The following is a 22,748-nucleotide window of genomic DNA, read 5'->3' as shown; positions in this document are numbered from 1 at the left end:
CTTAAGGCCGCACAAAATACACTCAACAGCAGGTGGAACAAGGTGCTCGACAATGAAGCAAAGTATGGTGGAAGTTATCACACAAAGAGCTATCCAAAGCGCAAGCTATTGCCTGAATTCGACGACGAGACCTTAGAGCCCACACAACCAAAAAACGAAACGGCCAACCGGTCGGATCAACCACCCTGTGACCGCAATAGAGCGGCTAACAAGGTCGCAAATAAGTCAACACACGATCTACGTGAGGACTTGCGCCAAAAATCCAGTACGACCAGATCCATCTATGAATCTAGGGAGCGCGCTCCGGCACAAAATCAAAACCGAATACTACAACCGTCCGAATGCCATGGTACATCCAAGTACAGGGGTGCCGCACACCCCCTATGTTTCACCGATGAGGTGCTGGACCACGAATTCCCAGAAGGATTCAAACCAGTCAACATAGAGGCGTACGACGGGACCACAGATCCTGGGGTCTGGATTGAGGACTTTATCCTCCATATCCATATGGCTCGTGGAGATGATCTCCATGTCATCAAATACTTGCCCCTCAAGCTTAAAGGACCAGCTCGGCACTGGCTGAAAAGCCTCCCCAAAAACTCAATTGGAAGTTGGGAGGAGCTCGAGGACGCTTTTCGGGCTAATTTTCAAGGGACCTGCGTCCGACCTCCGGATGCAGACGATTTAAGTCATATAATTCAACAATCTGGAGAGTCCGCCCGAAAGCTTTGGAACAGGTTTCTCACCAAAAAGAATCAAATCGTCGACTGTCCGGACGCTGAAGCCTTAGCAGCTTTCAAACACAGCGTCCGAGATGAATGGCTCGCCAGACACCTTAGCCAAGAAAAACCGAGAACAATGGCAGCTCTCACAAGTCTCATGACCCGCTTTTGCGCGGGCGAAGACAACTGGTTAGCCCGCAGTAGCACCAGCGACCCAAGCACATCCGAAGTCAGGAATGGCAATGGAAAACCATGACGCAATAAAAGCAAGCGTCGAAATAAAGAAGATAGCCCAGATAATACGGCGGTAAATGCCGGATTCAGGGGCTCTCGACCAGGTCAGCGGAAAAAGCCTTTCAAAGGCAGCAGAGACGGACCGTCTGGCCCAAACAAGATTCTTGACAAACTATGTCAGATTCATGGCACTCCCGATAAACCTGCAAATCACACCCACAGAGAATGTTGGGTCTTCAAGCAGGCCGGTAAGCTAAACGCCGAACACAAGGGGGGAGACACCAAGCGAAGACGAGGACGAGCCTCGCCAGCAAAGCACTGGAGGACAGAAAAAATTCCCGCTAGAGGTTAAAACATTCAACATGATCCATGTGACGAAGAGGAAAAGCAAACATGCACTCCGAGACACACGCGCCATAGAGCCCGTCACCCCTAGGTTCAACCCCTGGTTGGCATGCCCGACCACTTTTGATCGCGGGGATCACGCGACAAGCATCCGACATGAAGGATTGGCTGCCTTGGTGTTAGACCCAATAATAAATGGATACCATCTCACACGAGTCCTCATGGACGGCGGCGGTGGTCTAAATCTGATATATCAGGACACAGTCCGCAAAATGGGGATAGACCCGACAAAAATAAGCCACCGTACTACTACCTTCAAGGGAGTAATACCAGGCCTAGAGGCCCGCTGCACGGGCTCTCTATTACTAGAGGTTGTATTCGGTTCTTCCGACAACTTCTGAAGCGAAAGGTTAACTTTCTACATCGCTCCATTCTGAAGTGGCTATCAGGCACTACTTGGAAGAGCGGCTTTCGCTTGTTTTAATGCAATACCGCATTACGCTTCTCTCAAGCTTAAGATGCCCGGTCCATGTGGCACCATCATAGTTAGCGGAAACACTGAGCGTTCTCTATGCACGGAAAAAATGTGCGGTGGCTTTAGCCGCCGAGCACTAGACGGCCTCACCAACCAGAAAAAATGACAGGTCGTCAAGACCACGGACACGGTTAGACAAGTCCGGTGCATCACTACATATACATGAGATTGGTTTGATGATCAAACCCTCCTAGACGGTACCAGGGGCTTCCCGCGTGTAATCAGGGCTAGTCTGGCTCAACTTAACTTATCTTGAATTTTAATGGTTTATTGATAATAACCAATTTTCTGGCACGGCAACTTTCACCTAAGTTCTTCTCTTTTATAGATGACAATCGTGCTACACCCGTCCAGGACACGGCACAACGGAGACACAGGCGCAGACGTGCAGCAGGGACCCGCTCAAAGGTTTCTTTTTAGATTAAGACCCAGCGTAAACCTTTTTTACTGTCTCTTGTTATTCACATCCTCCGGATACTCAATACAACCGAGAAGGATGCCGACGTATTGGCATGTGGCCACGTCAGGATATTGCACGTACCTGGACACCCGGGGTTTATTATTAAGGGCATTGTTCAGCCCGGCATATGTTATAAAGGCCGAATACCTTAGGGAGTGTTCGGCGTCGCGAGTTTGGCCTTATATGCATCAACTCCGAATCATGTCTTTGGTCAAATGTTGGGATTGCCCGGCTCCCATGTTTTGGTACCTTACGTTCCGCTATATCGGCTAAGGTAGCACTGGGAGAACTACTGCGATTGTGCCCTGGTTCATCCGGATGAGCACCTCATTAGAGAAAGCCAAAAACTGACTGTCATGATATACCACGAGACTGGTCAACCACTCGATGACTCAGCGGAATCTTCGGGATTCCTCCACATTAACGAAGGGCCGTTTCCCGGTCATGTACGTACGCGCCCTGTAGGATCGAAAGTATGTCTAGAGGGGGGTGATTAGACTACTTGACCAAATAAAAATCTAGCATTTTCCCAATTTTAGTTCTTGGCAGATTTTAGCTATCTTAGCACAAGTCAAGCAATCTCCACGCAATTCAAGCAAGCATGCAAAAGAGTATATGAGCAGCAGAAAGTAAAGCATGCAACTTGCAAGAATGTAAAGGGAAGGGTTTGGAGGATTCAAACGTAATTGGAGACACGGATGTTTTTGTCGTGGTTCCGATAGGTGGTGCTATCGTACATCCACGTTGATGGAGACTTCAACCCACGGAGGGTAACGGTTGCGCGAGTCCACGGAGGGCTCCACCCACGAAGGGTCCACGAAGAAGCAACCTTGTCTATTCCATCACGGCCGTCGCCCACGAAGGACTTGCCTCACTAGCGGTAGATCTTCACGAAGTAGGCGATCTCCTTGCCCTTACAAACTCCTTGGTTCAACTCCACAATCTTGTCGGAGGCTCCCAAGTGACACCTAGCCAATCTAGGAGACACCACTCTCCAAGAAGTAACAAATGGTGTGTTGATGATGAACTCCTTGCTCTTGTGCTTCAAATGATAGTCTCCCCAACACTCAACTCTCTCTCACAGGATTTGGATTTGGTGGAAAGAAGATTTGAGTGGAAAGCAACTTGGGGAAGGCTAGAGATCAAGATTCATATGGTTGGAATGGAATATCTTGACCTCAACACAAGTGTAGGTGGTTCTCTCTCAGAAAATGTGTATTGGAAGTGTAGGTATGTTCTGATGGCTCTCTCCACGAATGAAGAGTGGGTGGAGGGGTATATATAGCCTCCACACAAAATCTAACCGTTACACACAATTTGCCAAACTCGGTGGGACCGAATGGTTAAACTCGGTCGGACCGATTCAGCAAACCTAGTGACCGTTAGGATTTTCGGTGGGACTGAGATGCAACTCGGTAGGACCGATATGGTTAGGGTTAGGGCATAACGTAATCTCGGTGTGACCGATTACACAAACTCGGTGGGACCGATTTTGGTAATAAGCTAACCAGAGAGTTGGTCAGGTAAACTCGGTGGGACCGATTCGCTCATCTCGGTGAGACCGAAGTGTTACAAAAGGGAAACAGAGAGTTTACATTGCAATCTCGGTGGGACCGATCGCTCATCTCGGTAAGACCGAAACGTTACGAAGGGAAACAGAGAGATTACAATCCCATCTCGGTGAGACCGAGATCCCTATCGGTGAGACCGATTTGCCTAGGGTTTGTGGCAGTGGCTATGACATTTGAAACTCGGTGGCGCCGGATAGAAAGAATCGGTGGGGCCGAGTTTGACTTTTGGTTTAGGTCATATGTGGATGTGGGAAGGTAGTTGAGGATTTTGGAGCATATCACTAAGCATTTTGAGCAAGCAAGCCATTAAGCAACACCTCATCCCTCCTTGATAGTATTGGCTTTTCCTATAGACTCAATGTGATCTTGGATCACTAAAATATAAAATGTAGAGTCTTGAGCTTCAAGCTTGAGCCAAACTTTTTGTCCTTAGAATTTTGAGGGATCCACTTTCCTCATCCATGCCATGCCATTCATTGAGCTTTTCCTGAAATATTAATCTTGGAATAATGTTAGCTCAATGAGCTATATGTTGTTAGGAATTACCAAAACCACCCAGGGATAGTTGCACTTTCAATCTCCCCCTTTTTGGTAATTGATGACAACATATAGATCAAAGCTTCGACAAATGATAATAAGAGTGAAAGATATTGTCGCTTTGAGAAGTATGTGAAAAGCAAGAGCTCCCCCTAAATTTGTGCATATCTTAAGATTTGCTTTGGACTGCAAATGCACAATGAGTTAGGATCATGGGTTACTCTTCCATGTCACATACATCTTGGTGGAGCGCTCAAAATAATAAAGATTGAATACATGCACTCATCACCAAGCAAAGTGAATGATCATATAAGGATAAGTAAGATAATATCATCTAACAAGCATAAGTGTAGCTTATGATCAACCACATGATCATCAATGTCTCACAGATAATAGCATAGTATCTCAAGCAATCAAAAGACAAACAAAGTTCAACCATCAAAGCAAGAGAGAATAAAAAGCAACGCTCTCTCTCGAAGCCTATGATCTATACATGTTTCTCCCCCTTTGGCAACAAGTTACCAAAAAGTTCATAGAAAATGCATAGCACTAAAACGTCTCTCAAGCTTGGTCTTCAGGTGGTGGTGTCCGGAGAACTCCAAGAACGAAGGCTTCAGTCAAAGTAGATGGAGCTGATGGAGTAGGTGCTAGAGCTGGTGGCACTGAAGCTGTAGCTGGTGCAGATGACGTGGCTCTGGTGTCTGGAATAGGCACTGTAGCAGACCTCTGAGCTCTAGGCACTCTGGTAAATGCATCAGTGGTTGTCTTGCCCTTCCCCTCCTGCATATCATCTTGAAGTTGCTCCACAACAGACTGAATCTCAGTTACCTTCACATCCAAGTCATAGAATTTTTGCTCCACGATTCTTTCCAAGCTCTTCTGGTTTTGAGTCAGGGTGGCCAGTCCCTTCTCAATCCTCGGAGTGGATGCAATCAGGTAGCCAAGCTGATCTTGCTTGCTCTTTAGGAGATACTGAGATGCTTCTTCAGTAGTTGGCATCCTTGCAGCTTTTTCTGTTTTTGCCTTCTCTCTCTTGGCTTGTGCTTGTACTGAGAATGGTTCATCTTCATCCATAACCACTTGGTTGTCCTCAAAGTCAGGATAGAGACAAAGTGTTCCTTATCCAACAGATATTTTCCTGTGCCCATCTTTGAGTTAATCAACTCCTGAATTTGTGGGGCATATCCACAACTTCTCTTTTGCTCTGGTGCTGTCCTCTTGATAGTCTCAACCATGAGGCTCATGACCTTGAATTTTTGTGGCACATCAAATATGTGTAGCAAATTAATTGCATGCTCTCTGATCATGTTGTGGTCACCTGACTTGGGCAAAAGAGTGTGCCTTAGGATCCAGTTGATCGTTGGCAGTCCTGACAGAAGAAAATGGACTGACCCAAACTTGAAAGTCTCAAGAGCTTTGTCTGGGATCTCCTTGTACATCTGTGACATAGAATTGTGATCCATCTTTTTCTTCGCATAAACATCCAAGTCATCTTCACTCTCTTTTGGGGCATTGATCAGATTGGCCCATTCCTCAATAGTTGATTGGTATCTCGTTCCTTCAGACATCCAAACTATTCTGCCATCTGGATAGAAATGTGCTGTGGAGTAGAATTGCATAATGAGCTCATCATTCCAGTTTGTGAGCTTCTGCCCAACAAAGTCTGCAACTCCACACGCACTGAAGCTGTCATACACTCCAGGATAGTGTTCTTCATTCTCCTTCATGTAGGTCCAGTCGACCCACCTCATATCACACACTATAGGCTTCTTGTCCAACAAGATTGTCTCATAGAAATCCTGTTGTTCCTTTGTGTGGAACCTGTAATCAACAGCAGTCCTTCTCCTGGTGGCATATGGATCTGACTCTCTCCATAGCCTCAACCCTGAGTCTCTCCTGATCTTCATGTTCTCAGCCACAGGATGAGCATCATTGTGGTCTGGAATCTTGGGTTTGAGCTTCCTCAGGACTTGTCCTTCATCATCTTCATCAGCAGCAACTTCAGGCACTGGGGCCTTGTTCTTCTCAGCAGCTGGTATACTCCTGGTATTCCTCTTAGGTGCACTCTTGGGCTTGGAGGCTGCTTTGGGTGCTTCTTTGGGCTTTGATGTTGCAGCCCCTGACTTTATAGCATCACCCATCAGCTTTTGTGCCTTGGGTGCTGGTGCAGCAACCTCTTCTTCCTCTTCCTCTTCAGAATCTCTCATGATTGAGGATCTCCCAAGCACTCTAGCAGTGGTCTTTTTGATCCTCTCCTTCCTCTTCTTCCCTTCTGCAGCAGCCTCTTTGGGTTCAGATCCCAAAGGGACTTGAGTAGATGCTCTGGCCTTAGACATTGGAATTCTCTTTGCAGGAACCTTTTGCTTCATGCCTGGCTTGGTGGCAGCAGCAGTGCTATATTCCTTCTTAACCACTTTCTTCTTGGAAGTGGCCTCATCCTCAACTGCCACATAGTCTTCATCCTCAGATTCAGAGGTCTTCTTCTTTCTGGCCCTGGTGGCAGCTTTGGGTAAGTTGCTTGGGGTGCTCCTGCTACCATCATCTAAACTGCTAGAGGGACTAGTGCCCTCACTCAGGTGAACCTGCTCCTCTGACCTGTTCTGTCTATCACTCTGATCAGACATATTGCAAACACTGACAGCATACCCTGTGAATAGATATAGATGAGATAGAGTGGATGAGCATCACAAAATGCAGAGGTTTTTGCAAAAGAATGAGTCAAAAACATAGTTTTAGTTTTCCACAGAAAGCATTTCGGCTCAGCCGATTTGTAAACTCGGTGATACCGAAGCAGCTGTTGGAACCTAAACTAGTGAACTCGGTCAGACCAAGTCATAGTTCGGTGGCACCGAGACTGCTAGGGTTTCACAAAGTCCTGAACTCGGTCACACCGATTTGCAATTCTCAGTCAGACCGAAAATTACATGTGCAATGGCTTGAGCCGAATCGGTGGTACCGAGTTCCACAAATCGGTGGGTCTGAGATGGTTTCGGCAGAAACCTAACCCTAAATTTTCAATTCAACTCTAATATATGGAGTGTTTTGACTGGATAAGATTTTTTCAATCATGGCAAGATTCATGGCAAACACAATGTGCTAGGAATCGGATTGAGGATAGCACAATGATCAAGTTTATACCCTAGTTCGGCGATGAAATTGCTACGGCGGCAACGGCGGGGATGATTCCCATTGATGGCGGTGGAGACCAGCGGCAGGAGGCGGCTGGCGACGAGGAAGACGATCCGGAGACCCTGGAGGCAGAGCAGGCTAAGCGCGGGTCGAGGAGGTTCGGAAAGTTTTCCAAAATTTGACCCATGGGTATATATAGCCCGACCCTGTCGGTGTGACCGAGTGGAACAACTCGGTGGCACCGAGATTCATAACTGCAATCAGTTACTGAAACTCGGTGGACCGAAAGGTTCAAATCGGTTGCACCGAGATTGAAAACCTAGATCGACTTAGTGATCTCGGTATGATTGAAATGGATGAATCGGTCAGACCGAAACGCACAAAGAAGTTTTGGAAGTTTAAGTCTATGACGAATCGGGGACTTTGAGTGCTCCTCACACAAAGTGGTTCGAATCTGACTTGATCAAATTTTGTGATGTAGCATGAATAGAGTTTGCGACGAGAAAAGCATAGATAGCTAGAGAGGGTTCTTAGGCATTCTTGTCCATCCACTTGGCAAAAGAAAAGAAAACCAATCAATCAAAACAACAAGTGGATGTCCTCAAATGAGTAAAATATGCAATCAACATGCTCACACAATAAAATGGCAATTGAAATATGTGGCAAAGCATGCACAACCAATTCTAGCATCTATCAAACAATTTGCGATGACTAGGTCATCTATATATGAGTATATTGACTTAGGAGTCAAATGAGAACATTTGATCATAGGTCATACTCATCGTTTAAGCACAAGTGGGGTTACCACTTTTACATAAAGCATTGTTGTGTTCACACCATTAGAGTTGCTTTAGCTCAATTCTTAGAGTAAAGCTCCCCCTAGATGTGAGATCCCCCCTAAGAGGGATGAACTAACCTTGGGTTTTGTCGATGATGACTTCATGTAGATGTTGAAGATGTGGATGCTCAATGTTGATGTAGATCATTTGAAGCTATCCATTGGAGTGAGTTGCACTTTCAATACCTACACGGGTTAGTCCCACAAGGAACAAACAAGGATATCCATAGACATAAAGTGATGCACACACAAGATGATGTCTATGAAAGCTTTTAGGTTACCTTGTCCCTTGTCTTACCAACAAGAGGGTTTGTGACTCCTTGAACTAGTGCAAGATGTGGAAGTTGATTGCACTTGTTCTTGCCAAGATGATAAGAGTGAAGTATGTTGGCGGAGTCACCCTCAAGAACTCTCTAGTTCTTCTTCTTCGGGATCCACACCATCTTGATGGGAATCCTCGGTGTTGTAGTTGTACTTGATGAAGTGGAACTTGAAGTAGTCTTGGGAACCCACTTGACCAAGGCCTTAGGAGCTTCTTCAAATGCATCAATTTCCTCTTGAAGCTTGTCCTTGCCTTTTTGCTTGTGGTCTTGTGGTGGAAGATCATCTTGAGCTTGTGTCCCTTTGAAAGAAGTAGGATCATACTTCTCTTGTTGAGGAACAAACTTCGTCTTGGGGTATTGATCTTCTTCCCACTCAACTCCATTGGCATTGAACTTTCGTTCAAAACCAACACCTTGATTCTTCCGGTGCCTTCCTTGCTTGCGTACAATTTCCTCGAATTGCTTACTTCCGGCAAGGCTCTTGTAAACACCTTTCTCTATAATTCCCTTCAATAAGCTATTTTCTTGCTCAAGTGTAACTTGGCTAAGAGAATCATTAGTGGAATCAAGAGAACTACTAGAAGCAACAATATTGGATTTAGCATGATTATTGTTACTACTAGAGGAAGAATCTTTCTTGTTCTTGTTACTAGACTTGACTTGAGGCATGTAAGTGGATAAGAGTAAACGCTTGGCAATGTAAGAAGAACTTTTCTTACGAAGATCATCATTGATTGCTTTTAAGAACTCATGCTCTTGCTCAAGGTTGAGCTTTTCAAAGCGTAATTTCTCATGAGTCCTTAAAAGTTCTCGATGATCTCCTAAGATAGTTTCATGAGCTAACTTAAGAGTGTTTAGTTCTTTAGTTAGAGACTCAATCTTCTCCTTATCATTGTCATTCGTTTTATCTTGATTAGCATGATTAATTGACGTTTCATCACAGTATTCATCACTAGAGTTGTCAACAAATAAATCATCATCACCTAACAAGTCATCTTCATCACTATTGAAATCAACATACTCGGGGTGTGATACCTTTGGGCCTTTAGCCATGAAGCATGTTCCAACTCCTTCATTTGGTGAGTCAAATATGTCGTAGGAGTTGGTTGTCACAAGTGCTAGACTGGCAACACCTTCATCTTGAGTATATTCGGAGTCGGAGTGATAGCTTCTCTCGGAGTGGTTGTCGGAGTCGGAGCCGGATACCCATTCACCAACATGAGCTTGATGTCTTTGTTTTGTGTAGCTCCTTGATGACTTGTCTTTCTTTCCGAATCCTTGCTTCTCCGTGAGGGTCTTCGTTCATAATGATCATCTCTACTCCTTCTTTCTCTAAATGGTGATTCTTCTCTTCTACTTCTTCTCTTGGGAGAATCTTCTCTTCTCTTGTAGGGGGGCGTACACTCATTGGAATAGTGTCCGGGACTTCCACAATTGTAGCAGTTTCGCTCTCGACTAGAAGATCTTTTGTCATTGTAGGACCTTGACCTGGAGCTTCTCTCTTTGCTTCTACTCTTGTAGAACTTGTTGAAGTTCTTCACCATTAAGCTCAATTCTTCATTGAAGGTTTGTTTCTCACTCGATGATGTGGGGGCTTCACATGAGGCTTTGTAAGCACCACTTGATTTGTTGTGAAGTTCCTCTTTATCCTTGAGTGACATCTCATGAGCAACAATTCTTCCGATGACTTCTGTTGGCTTGAGATCTTTGTAATTTGGCATCATTTGGATCAATGTGCACACGGTATCATATTTTCCATCCAAGGCTCTTAGGATCTTCTTGATGATGATTCTATCTGTCATCTCTTCACTCCCTAAGCCGGCAATCTCATTTGTGATAAGAGCAAGCCTAGAGTGTGTTGATGATGAACTCCTTGCTCTTATGCTTCAAATGATAGTCTCCCCAACACTCAACTCTCTCTCTCACAGGATTTGGATTTGGTGGAAAGAAGATTTGAGTGGAAAGCAACTTGGGAAGGCTAGAGATCAAGATTCATATGGTTGGAATGGAATATCTTGACCTCAACACAAGTGTAGGTGGTTCTCTCTCAAAAAATGTGTATTGGAAGTGTAGGTATGTTCTGATGGCTCTCTCCATGAATGAAGAGTGGGTGGAGGGGTATATATAGCCTCCACACAAAATCTAACCATTACACACAATTTGCCAAACTCGGTGGGACCGAATGGTTAAACTCGGTCGGACCGATTCAACAAACCTAGTGACCGTTAGGATTTTCGGTGGGACTGAGATGCAACTCGGTAGGACCGATATGGTTAGGGTTAGGGCATAACGTAATCTTGGTGTGACTGATTACACAAACTTGGTAGGACCGATTTTGGTAATAAGCTAACCAGAGAGTTTGCCAGGTAAACTCAGTGGGACAGATTCGCTCATCTCGGTGAGACCGAAGTGCTACAAAAGGGAAACAGAGAGTTTACATTGCAATCTTGGTGGGACCGATCGCTCATCTCGGTAATACCGAAACGTTACAAAGGGAAACAGAGAGATTACAATCCCATCTCGGTGAAACCGAGATCCCTATTGGTGAGACCGATTTGCCTAGGGTTTGTGGCAGTGGCTATGACATTTGAAACTCGGTGGCGCCAGATAGAAAGAATCGGTGGGGCCGAGTTTGACTTTTGGTTTAGGTCATATGTGGATGTGGGAAGGTAGTTGAGGATTTTGGTGCATATCACTAAGCATTTTGAGCAAGCAAGCCATTAAGCAACACCTCATCCCTCCTTGATAGTATTGGCTTTTCCTATAGACTCAATGTGATCTTGGATCACTAAAATATAAAATGTAGAGTCTTGAGCTTCAAGCTTGAGACAAACTTTTTGTCCTTAGAATTTTGAGGGATCCACTTTTCTCATCCATGCCATGCCATTCATTGAGCTTTTCCTGAAATATTAATCTTGGAATAATGTTAGCTCAATGAGCTATATGTTGTTAGGAATTACCAAAACCACCCAGGGATAGTTGCACTTTCACGCCCCGTATTCGGACGAGCGCAGAAGTACAAGGGGCTATATAGTAGCCCCACAGTCAAACTCCTATGGCTAAGTGAAAGTGTTAAAGCAATATAGTCTGATTGCCTCGTTCGCTGTGCTACCACCTCCTTCATGGACCAAGACGTTGGATCAAGTGTGAATACGCGTTTTTTGCGAACACCCCTGCATTATATGCGTGGGGGCGGAAGCCGACGACTGCAAACTTTCAAGTTATATACATACATATATATATATATATACATACATAAACGGCCGCACAGGAGGCATCATAATACTTTCAGGCAAAAGTATAAACACATCCTTGATAACTCAATAAAACATTGTTCTTACAATGGGAGTACATGTCACTAGAACATAATATTCTTTGAGCACTGAGCCTCTATCGAACGAGCGCCTTCAAGAACTTCTTCAAAGTAGTGCTCGGCAGCCACTCGGCCCACGGCCGAACCCTGTGTTGCAACAGTGGTGGCCTCCATCTCTGCCCAGTATGTCTTGACACGGGCGAAGGCCATCCGCGCACCCTCTATGCATGCCGACCTCTTCATAGCATCGATGTGCGGCACAGCACCAAGGAATTGTTGCACTAAACTAAAGTAACTATTCGGCCTTGGCCCTCCCGGCCACAGATGATCCACAACGAACCTCATGGCGAGTCCGGACAACCTATGGAGCTCGGCCCACTCGGCCATTCGCTCATTCAACAGCAGCGGACGCACTGGAGCATGGAACTGTGACCAGAACAACTTTTCCACTTCGCGATCTCTTTGATCCTTGAAGTACTCGGCTGCATCAGCAGCACTTGCCGCCAAATCCACGTAGGCATCCGCAGAACTCCATAGTTGATCAAGAGGAGCATACTTCGGATCTCCGAACTTAGTCCGCAACAAGAAGGGCTTCCCAGCCACGATATCTGCGGCTTGATGCAGCTCCTCCTTCGTCACTCTGATTTTAGAGAGGGCTTCCTTGGCTGCTACCATGGCCTTCTCCAGGTCCATCGCCCTCGCTTGGCTTTCTTCTTCAAGAAGCTGGTAACGGTCAGCGGCATCTTTCAACTCAATGGCCATCTTGGCTATCCTTTCCTTGCTCTGGAGATGCGCGGACTGTTCGGCCCTCGGCTCTTCGACCGCCTTTAGAGCGGCCGCATCGCTATTCCTTGCTTGTTCCTTGGCTCGGGCAAGCTCTGCCCGAAGGGTCTCCACGGTGGCAGCTCCATCTGCAATCACAACATATTAAAGATACTGGCATCATGCTCATCTTACTATGCGTTGATCACCGGAGAAATCACTTACCCTGTTCCTCGTCAAGCCGCTTGTTGACAAGCACGATGTCGGCATCTGCCGCATCAACTTGTCGCTTTAGTTCGGCAAACCCATCAGTCCAGCTAGCCACTGGAGCTTCAGCCACCTGCACATAAAGGCGGTCTGGTTATTACCTGGAACTATGATCCTCTGTTTGCCGCCGTTTTCGACGACAATCAGAGTCTCAGGGGCTACTATCTGCATAGGGCACACCTAACATGTGCGGTACTGTCAAAAACATACACTATTTCACGTACCTCAAAGCCTTTCAGCAGACTCATAAAAGCTTCATGCAATCCGCTTTCAGTGGAGGAAATCCTTTCAATTACCGTACCCATTAGCGTACGATGCGCTTCTGAGATGGCCACTTGCTCCAGAAGACCCTTCAGTGCGTCCGACCGCACACTGTACGGTTCCGGACTTTTTCTGTTGCTATCTTTAGGAGCCGAATACTGAGGACTCCTGGTGGCCAAGGGATTACCCCCTGGCCTTGGAAGATCAGGAGAAATCCTCCGCGACGACACTTCAGGGTCGCCCGCCTCATGAGGCGGGGTGGCAGGGGGAGGTGTTTCGCTGGCCGAAATCACTATTCTGACCCTTTGAACGAACTTTGTCACAAAATGAACTCGATGTGAAAGTATTTCACGATCTGACCCTTTTAGCAACGCCACAGCCCGCGATGTTTCTGCCCAACATAGAAACGCCGAGGTAGCTAGCGCTTCTGATCAAAGAAGAAACGCCGAGCTAGCTAACATTGCGGACCAGGTAGGAAACGCCGAAGGCGCTGGCGTTTTTGGCCATCATAGAAACGCCAAGGAACCATGGCGTTGCTGCCCTCTTTAGTCATAATTAATTAGACTTATTAATTAGGATGTTCATCCACATTCCACATGCACATGAAAAAGGGCAGCAACGCCATGGTCATTGGCGTTTCAATGATGGGCAGCAACGCCAGCGCCTTCGGCATTTCTTACCTGGTCCGCAACGCTAGCTAGCTCGGCGTTTCTTATTTGATCAGAAACGCTAACTACCTTGGCGTTTCTATGTTAGGCAGAAACGCCGCGGGCTGTGGTGTTGCTAAAAAGGTCAGATCGTGAAATACTATCACGTCGAGTTCATTTAGTGACAAAGTTCGTTCAAAGGGTCAGAATAGTGAAAAAGGCATGTTTCGCTCTCCATCATCCCCGGAAGAAGATCCCCCGAAGACGAACTCTGTCGAGAAGGGCTACGACCCAAGCTACAAGATATAAGCTTCGGTTATTGTCTTCAGAAGTAAGGTAGGATATTTTCACTACTAAGTACTTTTCGATTACTTACAACTCGGTAGAGGGTTGATTCCCTTGCGGACACTGTGCGGCAAGGGTACCCCCCGAGGCAGGACCCTCTGGCAAAGATTTCTTCTCCCGCTTGGAAACCTCTGTTTCCGGATCTTCAGAGGTGGTCCTCTTCCTTCCTCGGGGAGAGGGAATGTCATATTCTTACCCCTGGTCATCCTCCTTCGCGGAGGCACTCATTCCCCCGGTTAGGACAAGTAGTGAGTGAGGCTCGCTTTCAGCCTCTTTATCCTCCCCTTTATCTTCCTTCGAGGGCACCTGATAAGGCGCTGGTTCCAGCATTCTGTCTAGTACTGGATTGGCCAAGCCCTCGGGAAGGGGGGCCGGACACCTGATCATCTTCGCCTTTGTTAGCCTGTCCTGGTCAAAGAATGAATTTTCAGAATAATGTTATGATAAATAAGAGAAACAGTGTGTTCGGCCATGGGATTACTTACTTGGGTATCCGGGCGATTACAGCTCAGACCCGCATCCTCGGTGGTGTCCGGACACTTTATTTGTGGTCCGAAGAACAGCTTGTACATCTCCTCGAGCGTCATGCCGAGAAAGTGCTGAATTATTTGCAGTCCCTCCGGATTGAACTCCCACAAACGGAGAGGTCTACGTTTGCAAGGCGGGACCTGGCGGACTAGCATGACCTGCATCACCGTGACCAGGTTGACGTCTCTCTCAATGAGATCTTGGATGCGACTCTGCAATATTGGCACATCCTTTACTGGACCCTAGTTTAGCCCCTCGCTGATCCATGATGTCAGTTGTGGTGGGGGGCCCGAGCGAAAGGCAGGGGCGGCTACCCACTTGGCACTCCGGGGAGCTATGATATAAAACCACTCCCGCTACCACAAACTGGACACCTCTGGGAAGGAACCCTCTGGCCATGGAGCCTCAGCGCTTTTGCTGATTAGGGCACCTCCGCACTCTGCGTGCCGCCCCTCGGTCATCTTCGGCTTCACATTGAAGGTCTTGAGCCACAGGCCGAAGTGAGGGGTAATGCGGAGGAAGGCCTCACATACGACGATGAATGACGAGATGTGAAGGAGGGAATCCAGGGTCAGATCATGGAAATCCAACCCATAATAGAACATGAGCCCCCTAACAAAGGGATCCAGAGCGAGGCCTAGTCCTCGGAGGAAGTGAGAGATGAACACAACACTCTCGTTGGGTTTGGGAGTGGGGATGACCTGCCCTCGGGCAGGCAGCCTGTGCAAAATTTCGGCGGTCAGATATCTGGCCTCTCTCAGCTTCTTGATGTCCTCCTCTGTAACAGAGGAAGGCATCCACCGACCTTGGAGGTTGGATCCGGACATGGTTGAAGGTCCGAAGCGCCTGACCTGAGCCTTGGGTGTTGGAACTCGAGGCGGGGGAAGGATTCGTTTGAGCGCGAGAAGAAAAAAGGACAGGTCTTGGCCACTTTATAAAGAGGGTGAATGTAAAGCGTCCTCCTCGCGTCCATTTTGGACTCACCTAAAATCGAGGAGTCATACCAACGGGCACGAGTGGGTTACCCATGTCCGTATTGATGAGAATCTCGTAATAAGGGGGACACGATCTCTGCTTCGACAAGACGTGTCAAGAAAACCGCCTCGCGATATGTGCGGTGCCGGTTGAGAAAAACGGTTCGAATAATGACTGGGCCATGACGTGACATCATGCTGTCAAAACGCGTCAGGAGATTAGATTTGTGGAAATATTATTCTCTCTACGATGGTATGTGGAAATTATTTTGCAGGGCCGGACACTATCCTTGGGTCCAAAATCTTCTATGGAGTATTCAGAGGAGGAACCCGCCTTGCAATGCCGAAGACAATACTACGCGCTGGACTCATCGTCATTGAAGCCTGGTTCAGGGGCTACTGAGGGAGTCCTGGATTAGGGGGTCTCCGGACAGCCGGACTATATCCTTTGGCCGGACTATTGGACTATGAAGATACAAGATTGAAGACTTCGTCCCGTGTCCGGATGGGACTGTCCTTGGCGTGGAAGGCAAGCTAGGCAATACGGATATGTAGATATCCTCCCTTGTAACTGACTCTGTGTAACCATAGCCCCCTCCGGTGTCTATATAAACCGGAGGGTTTAGTTCGTAGGACAAGATACAATCATACCATAGGCTAGCTTCTAGGGTTTAGCCTCTATGATCTTGTGGTAGATCAACTCTTGTAATACTCATATCATCAAGAACAATCAAGTGGGACGTAGAGTATTACCTCCATCAAGAGGGCCCGAACCTGGGTAAACATCGTGTCCCCTGCCTCCTGTTACCATCCGCCTTAGACGCACAGTTCGGGACCCCCTACCCGAGATCCTCCGGTTTTGACACTGACATCGGCCACGGCGAAATACCTAACGAGAGCAAACGAAAGGGGAAATAGGGGAAAGGCAAGAGGAGATCATGGCGGTGTCAATGCGCCCTAGGGGAAGACATGGGAGCTCGGGGCGGCGCGGATCGAACGGCAATGTCACGGTGGCCCGAGGTTGAGGAAGACGGCAACGACGTCGATGCGGGGGTGCTGGACTTGATCTCGTTAGTGCAGATGAAGTAGCGAAGGCGTTCGGAGCTCCCGACAGGCTCCTAGCCCGCAGGGAGGGCAGTGGCCGTGTGGACGGGGTCGGTCATGGTGGATGTGGCATCTGACTTCGTCTAAACCGGCGGGATCGAGCGAGCGAGGAGGAGAAGTGGATTTGGGAGGGGCGTCGAGGAGGAGTGAGGCCATGGGGGCAGGGAAGGCAGGGCGTCACCCTTATCCATTCCCCTTCGATGCCAGCGAGGTGGTCGGCGGGTCGGGGAACAGGAGAAGACGACCGCGCGGGGACTGGACGCTGAGCCGGTTCGGTGGCAAGGCCCGGGGGGCAGGGCAAATCCCCTTTTACATCGTCCTTTTGGTTTTTCAATGTATTCTAATCTGTTTCTCCTTTTAACACCGTTTTCTATTTATTCTTATCAACTAATTGATCTCTACTCCTAATGTCTCAGTTGGTAGTCTCCGTTCCGGGTTTATTTTCGTCCCACCTCCCCTGGTTTTTTTCGTCCTCCCTCCCACCTCCCAATTTCTTGTAGGTGCTTCTCAAGCTCGAGGACAACATATTAGTCAAGACATTAGGGATCCTCATTGATGTTTTATCTCTTGTCTGGACTTATTTTGTTTGCTCCAATTCTATATATTCTCACGAGTAGATGAGGTGTAAGCATGTGCAATGTAGTTCCTTTTTCTACATATGGTGATTGATTTCTTCTTTGGTAACCCAACTAACGGATGGTAATCAATCTTCAAATACCAAAACCAAACGTACAAGGCAACAATCAATTCATGCATCACAATCAGATTCTTCTTTAGTACCTAGCTTAACTCATGGATGGTAATCAATCTCCAAACAAAGGAAACAATCACCGTCGTTTACCTCTCGCCAATGTTACATAAGAATAACGCTGAGAATTTAGATGTGTTGTTTGTCATGGAGCTGTGGCTGGCCGATTACATGAAATTAATTCCCTTAGTTGTGGTGGCAAATATAATACACATAATCCATATTGTTATGCAGTAGCGCGTGTGCGTGTGAAATAGATGGATTATGGTCCCGTACCGAATAAGATGGATATGTGTGTGTGTGTTAGAGAGAGAGAGAGAGGGAGGGGGGAGAGAGTGGGGAAGAGGGAGAGAGAGGGTGTGTGTGAGAGAATTTGATGGTAAAAAAGGTCGTCAATGTCACTTAATATGTATGAAAATATTAAATGTAATATTAACATAATTGATATTGAACCCTTAAAGTTAATGTGACTCCATTGCAACGCACGGGCGTTCTTCTAATATGGATAGGAGTAGTGGCATATGTTGCCAAGATGACGGATTCAGACATATTGTTGTAATATTTTGTAAGGTCTTCAAGAATAATCAATAAAGTGGCGCATGCATCTCCCAGATACAGAGGCCAAGGGTCATCCTCCTTTTCTAAAAGAAAGTATTTGATTAAAATTTACACAGATTACAAAGTGAACCAATAAACCAGAACGAATGTAGTACATGCTAACACAAACTAACACATATAGAATTTGAACCGATCAGCACTAACTAGTTGGCCCCAAACGCTCACACTTCACACGCTACATATAAAAGAACTTGGGACAAAGATCGTCAAATCTAGGGAACTAATAAGTGCAAGACTTAACCAAATCGAGGACACTAATAAGCAACATCAATCTTAATGAAGCAATCTTCCGGGCCTTCTTCCGTGCTAAATACCAATCAAATCCCGAGATCATCGTCATCGGAGCTAGTGTCCCGGCTCGCCGGCGAAAGCGGTGGCGCCGGCGTGACTCGGCGAAGTCGACCGCCGCGGCAGCAAATGGCCGCACAGCAGAGCCGAGCCGCGGCTGCAACTCTGAAGGCGATGTAGGGCCGGCCCTAGGCCATGGCAAAAGGTGTGGCGGCCTATGGGTGTAACACCCTCGATGCGACTATAGCTCCCACGTGTCGAGACACGACTTAGAGACATAATCGCATTGAAGGCATATGTCGCAAGTTAGGAAATCTTCACAACATCCCATGTAATAATAATAAAAGGGGAGATAACATAGTTGGCTTACACTCGCCACGTCAATCAAGTACATAAATAACATTACATCATCCATACACTCAAGGCCCGACTACGGCGCCAAAATGAAAGAGAACCCAACATGCGACACGGTCCCAATCACCCCCAACTAGGCACCACTACTGATCGTCGGGAAAGGAAACATAGTATCGTTGAGAGTCTTCGTCGAACTCCCACTTGAGCTTGTACGCGTCTCCTGGAGCGGAATCATCAGGCCCTGCATCTGGTGTAATAGCAATCTGTGAGCCACAGGGACTCAGCAATCTCGCACCCTCGCGATCAAGACTATTTAAGCTTATAGGTGTGGCAAGGTAAAATATGAGTGAAGCTGCAGCAAGCGACTAGCAAGTGTGGTGGCTAACTTATTCGCAAAAGAGAGCGAGAAGAGGAGGCAAAGCACGAGCGAGAAGCTAGTGAACAACCTACGCAAACATTACTCCAACACCGTGTCCACTTCCCGGACTCCGCCGAGAAGAGGCCATCACGGTAACACACTCAGTTGATTCATTTTAATTTAATTAAGGTTCAAGTTATCTACAACCGGACATTAACAAATTTCCATATGCCCATAACCACGGGCACGGCTTTCGAAAGTTCAATCCCTGCAGGGGAGTCCCAACTTAGCCCATGACAAGCTCTCACGGTCAACGAAGGAATAGACCTCCTCCCAAGACGTTCCGATCAGACTCGGTATCTCGGTTACTCAAGACACTTCGACAGGTTAAAACAAGACCAGCAACACCGCCCGAATGTGCCGACAAATCCCGATAGGAGCTGCACATATCTCGTTCTTAGGGCACACTCAGATGAGACTAGCTACGAGTAAAACCAACCCTCAAGTTTCCACGAGGTGGCCCCACAGGCAGCTCAGTTCGGACCAACACTCAGAGGGAGCACTGGCCCGGGGGGGTTAAAATAAGATGACCCTTGGGCTCCGGTAACCCAAGGGAAAAAGAGGCTAGGTGGCGAATGGTAAAACCAAGGTTGGGCATTGCTGGAAAAGCTTTAATCAAGGCGAACTATCAAGGGGTTCCCATTATAACCCAACCGCGTAAGGAACGCAAAATCCGGGAACATAACACCGATATGACGAAAAGTAGGGCGGCAAGAGTGGAACAAAACACTAGGCGAGAGGCCGAGCCTTCCACCCTTTACCAAGTATATAGATGCATTCAGATAACATGGCAATATAATAATATCCCAACAAGTAAAAAAAAGATGTTCCAACAAGGAACGACCTCCAATCTTCACCTGCAACTAGCAACGCTATAAGAGGGGCTGAGCAAAGCGGTAACATAGCCAATCAACGGTTTGCTAGGACAATGGTGGGTTAGAGGTTTGACATGGCAATTTGGGGAGGCTTGCAAGCAAGTGGTAGGCATCGTAGCATTGGCATAGCAAAGAGCGAGCAAACTAGCATAGCAAAGATAGTAGTGATCTCGAGGGTATGATCATCTTGCCTGCATAGTTGTCAGAGTTGACTGGATCCTCGAAAGCAAACTCAACGGGCTCCTCATTAGCGAACTCGTCTCCCGGCTCTACCCAAACAAGACAAACAAGCAACAAGGATACAATCAACCACGTGCAAACTCAAACGACACGATGCAAAGATGATATGCTATGCGGGATGCGATGCGGGATGCAAAATGCAAGATATGACAGGAAATACATGAACCTGGCCTCAACTTGGAATTCCAAGGGTGCCACTGGAAAGATGAGATGAAATCACTTGAAAACGATATAAAGAACGCCGGAATCGGAGTTACGGTTTGGAAATGACAAGCGATTCAAAAATGACACCGGTCTGCGATTTACAGCAAGTAGGCATCTAAATGCAACGAAATGAACATGCTACATCACCCAAACATGACGACAAAATACATGGCAGGGATGCACACAAGATGCTTAACAAAAGTCTATCACTGATCTACGGCCAATTCATCCATTAGGAGGTTCAAACAAGCATGGCAAAAACGCAAATGGTAAAACAGATCTCAGACTTAGTGAAATTAACACTTGTCTGGAATTTCAGATCATATAGCCCTCTTCGGAGCAACAAATCAACATGCTACAGGACCTGAACATGACAAAGAAAGACATGGCATGGACCTACTCATCAAACTTAACAAAAGTCCCTTAGTGACCTTGAGCAAAAAGGGATCACAAAATATATTAACAAGCACACAAACATAGCAAAAAGCATAATCAGTTTTCAGACTTAGTGAAAACTGGGACATGCTGAAATATAACTTACGAAGGCATGTTTACGAGCTCGATGCACTCACCACGGTGCAAGTCATGGCAAGACAAGCATACATCTCTTAAGAAGGCACAAAATACAAGCTAGACATGGCAAGAACAATGGCATAGCATGCACGGATCAACTACAATAACATCGGCAAAATCGCAAACAAGTTGACGATCTGCCCAGATTTGCAACGAAGCAAAAGTAGAGCTCGATTGACTCAAGCTAGGGTGCTCCATAATTGCAAACAAAGACATGAATGTATAGAGCACTACAATATTAACAAAACTCCTTTACTGATCATCCTCAAAAGAGGCACGGATCACTAGGAAACAACATGAACATATGGCATCGTGAACTAAACAATCCCAGGACTTGGTGAAATCACTAAGTTCCTGAAAACAGAATTAGCAAGTGCACCACTTTGCAAGCTTGCACAAGTCACCACACACATCCTAAAAATACATGGGTTGCACCTCTGGAAAGATGACAAAACCCTTAACAAAACATATGAAGAACTCACGGGCATAGCATGCACACATTAATCATGGCAAAAATGACAAAAGTGCTAAACGGAGTAACAGATCTGACAATTAACTCAAGTAGCCCTCTTCTAACAGCATTTCGGGCATCAAGATGAGCTCAAATGAAAATGATGCAATGGAATGAAATGATGTACTCTCTGAGATGAACATTTTGATATGCTATATGCATGAATCAGAGCTATGGACGCAAAGTTACGGAGGCGCGAACATAGCAACTTGGATCAGGAATCTCCGGGACTTAGCAAAAAAAATCAACCTCTCCTAGGGTTTACTGTAGCTCCGATCCAGATCTGGATCGCACGGAGCCCGAGGATCGACGGCCGGAGGAGTCGCCGGAGTTGGGCCGGCCGGAGTCGGGGACGAGGCCGGGGCGGCCGGTGGTGGCGGGCGGCGGCCGCGGCGCCGGCGAGGTCGGTGGCGGCGGGCGGCGAAGCGGGCGGCGGCGGCCGGCTCGCGGGCGAGGTCGGTGGCGGCGAGCGGCGGACGGAGTGGCGGCTCGGGCGGCGGGGCGGCGCCGGCAGGGAAGCGGCGGGCGCGGCGCCGGGAGGAGGAGGGCATGGGCGGCGCGGGCCGGGGAGGGTCGGCCGCGGGCCGCGGTGGGCTGGCGGTGGAGGCGGCGGGCGCAGCCAACGGGGCGGCGCCACGTGGCGGCGGCGGGCGGTGGCGGACACGTCCGGCCCGAATCGGACGTGTCCGTCGGCAGGAGGTGCAGTTTTAGGGTTTCGGAGAGGGAGAAGATCCGAAAACGGAGGGGTGTATATATAGGCCTAGAGGGAGCTAGGAGAGTCCAAATGAGGTGCGGTTTTCGGCCACGCGATCGTGATCGAACGCTCTAGGACATAGAGCAGAGTTTGGTGGGTTTTGGGCCAAATTGGAGGGGTGTTGGGCTGCAACACACACGAGGCCTTTTTGGTCCCTCGGTTAACCGTTGGAGTATCAAACGAAGTCCAAATGGTATGAAACTTGACAGACGGTCTACCGGTAGTAAACCAAGGCCGCTTGGCAAGTCTCGGTCCAATCTGGAAATGTTT

This window comes from Triticum aestivum, chromosome 1A (assembly GCF_018294505.1).
Source record: "Triticum aestivum cultivar Chinese Spring chromosome 1A, IWGSC CS RefSeq v2.1, whole genome shotgun sequence".
Classification (NCBI taxonomy): Eukaryota; Viridiplantae; Streptophyta; class Magnoliopsida; order Poales; family Poaceae; genus Triticum; species Triticum aestivum.
The sequence above is the reverse complement of the archived record's forward strand: the minus strand, read 5'-3'. Positions refer to the sequence as shown.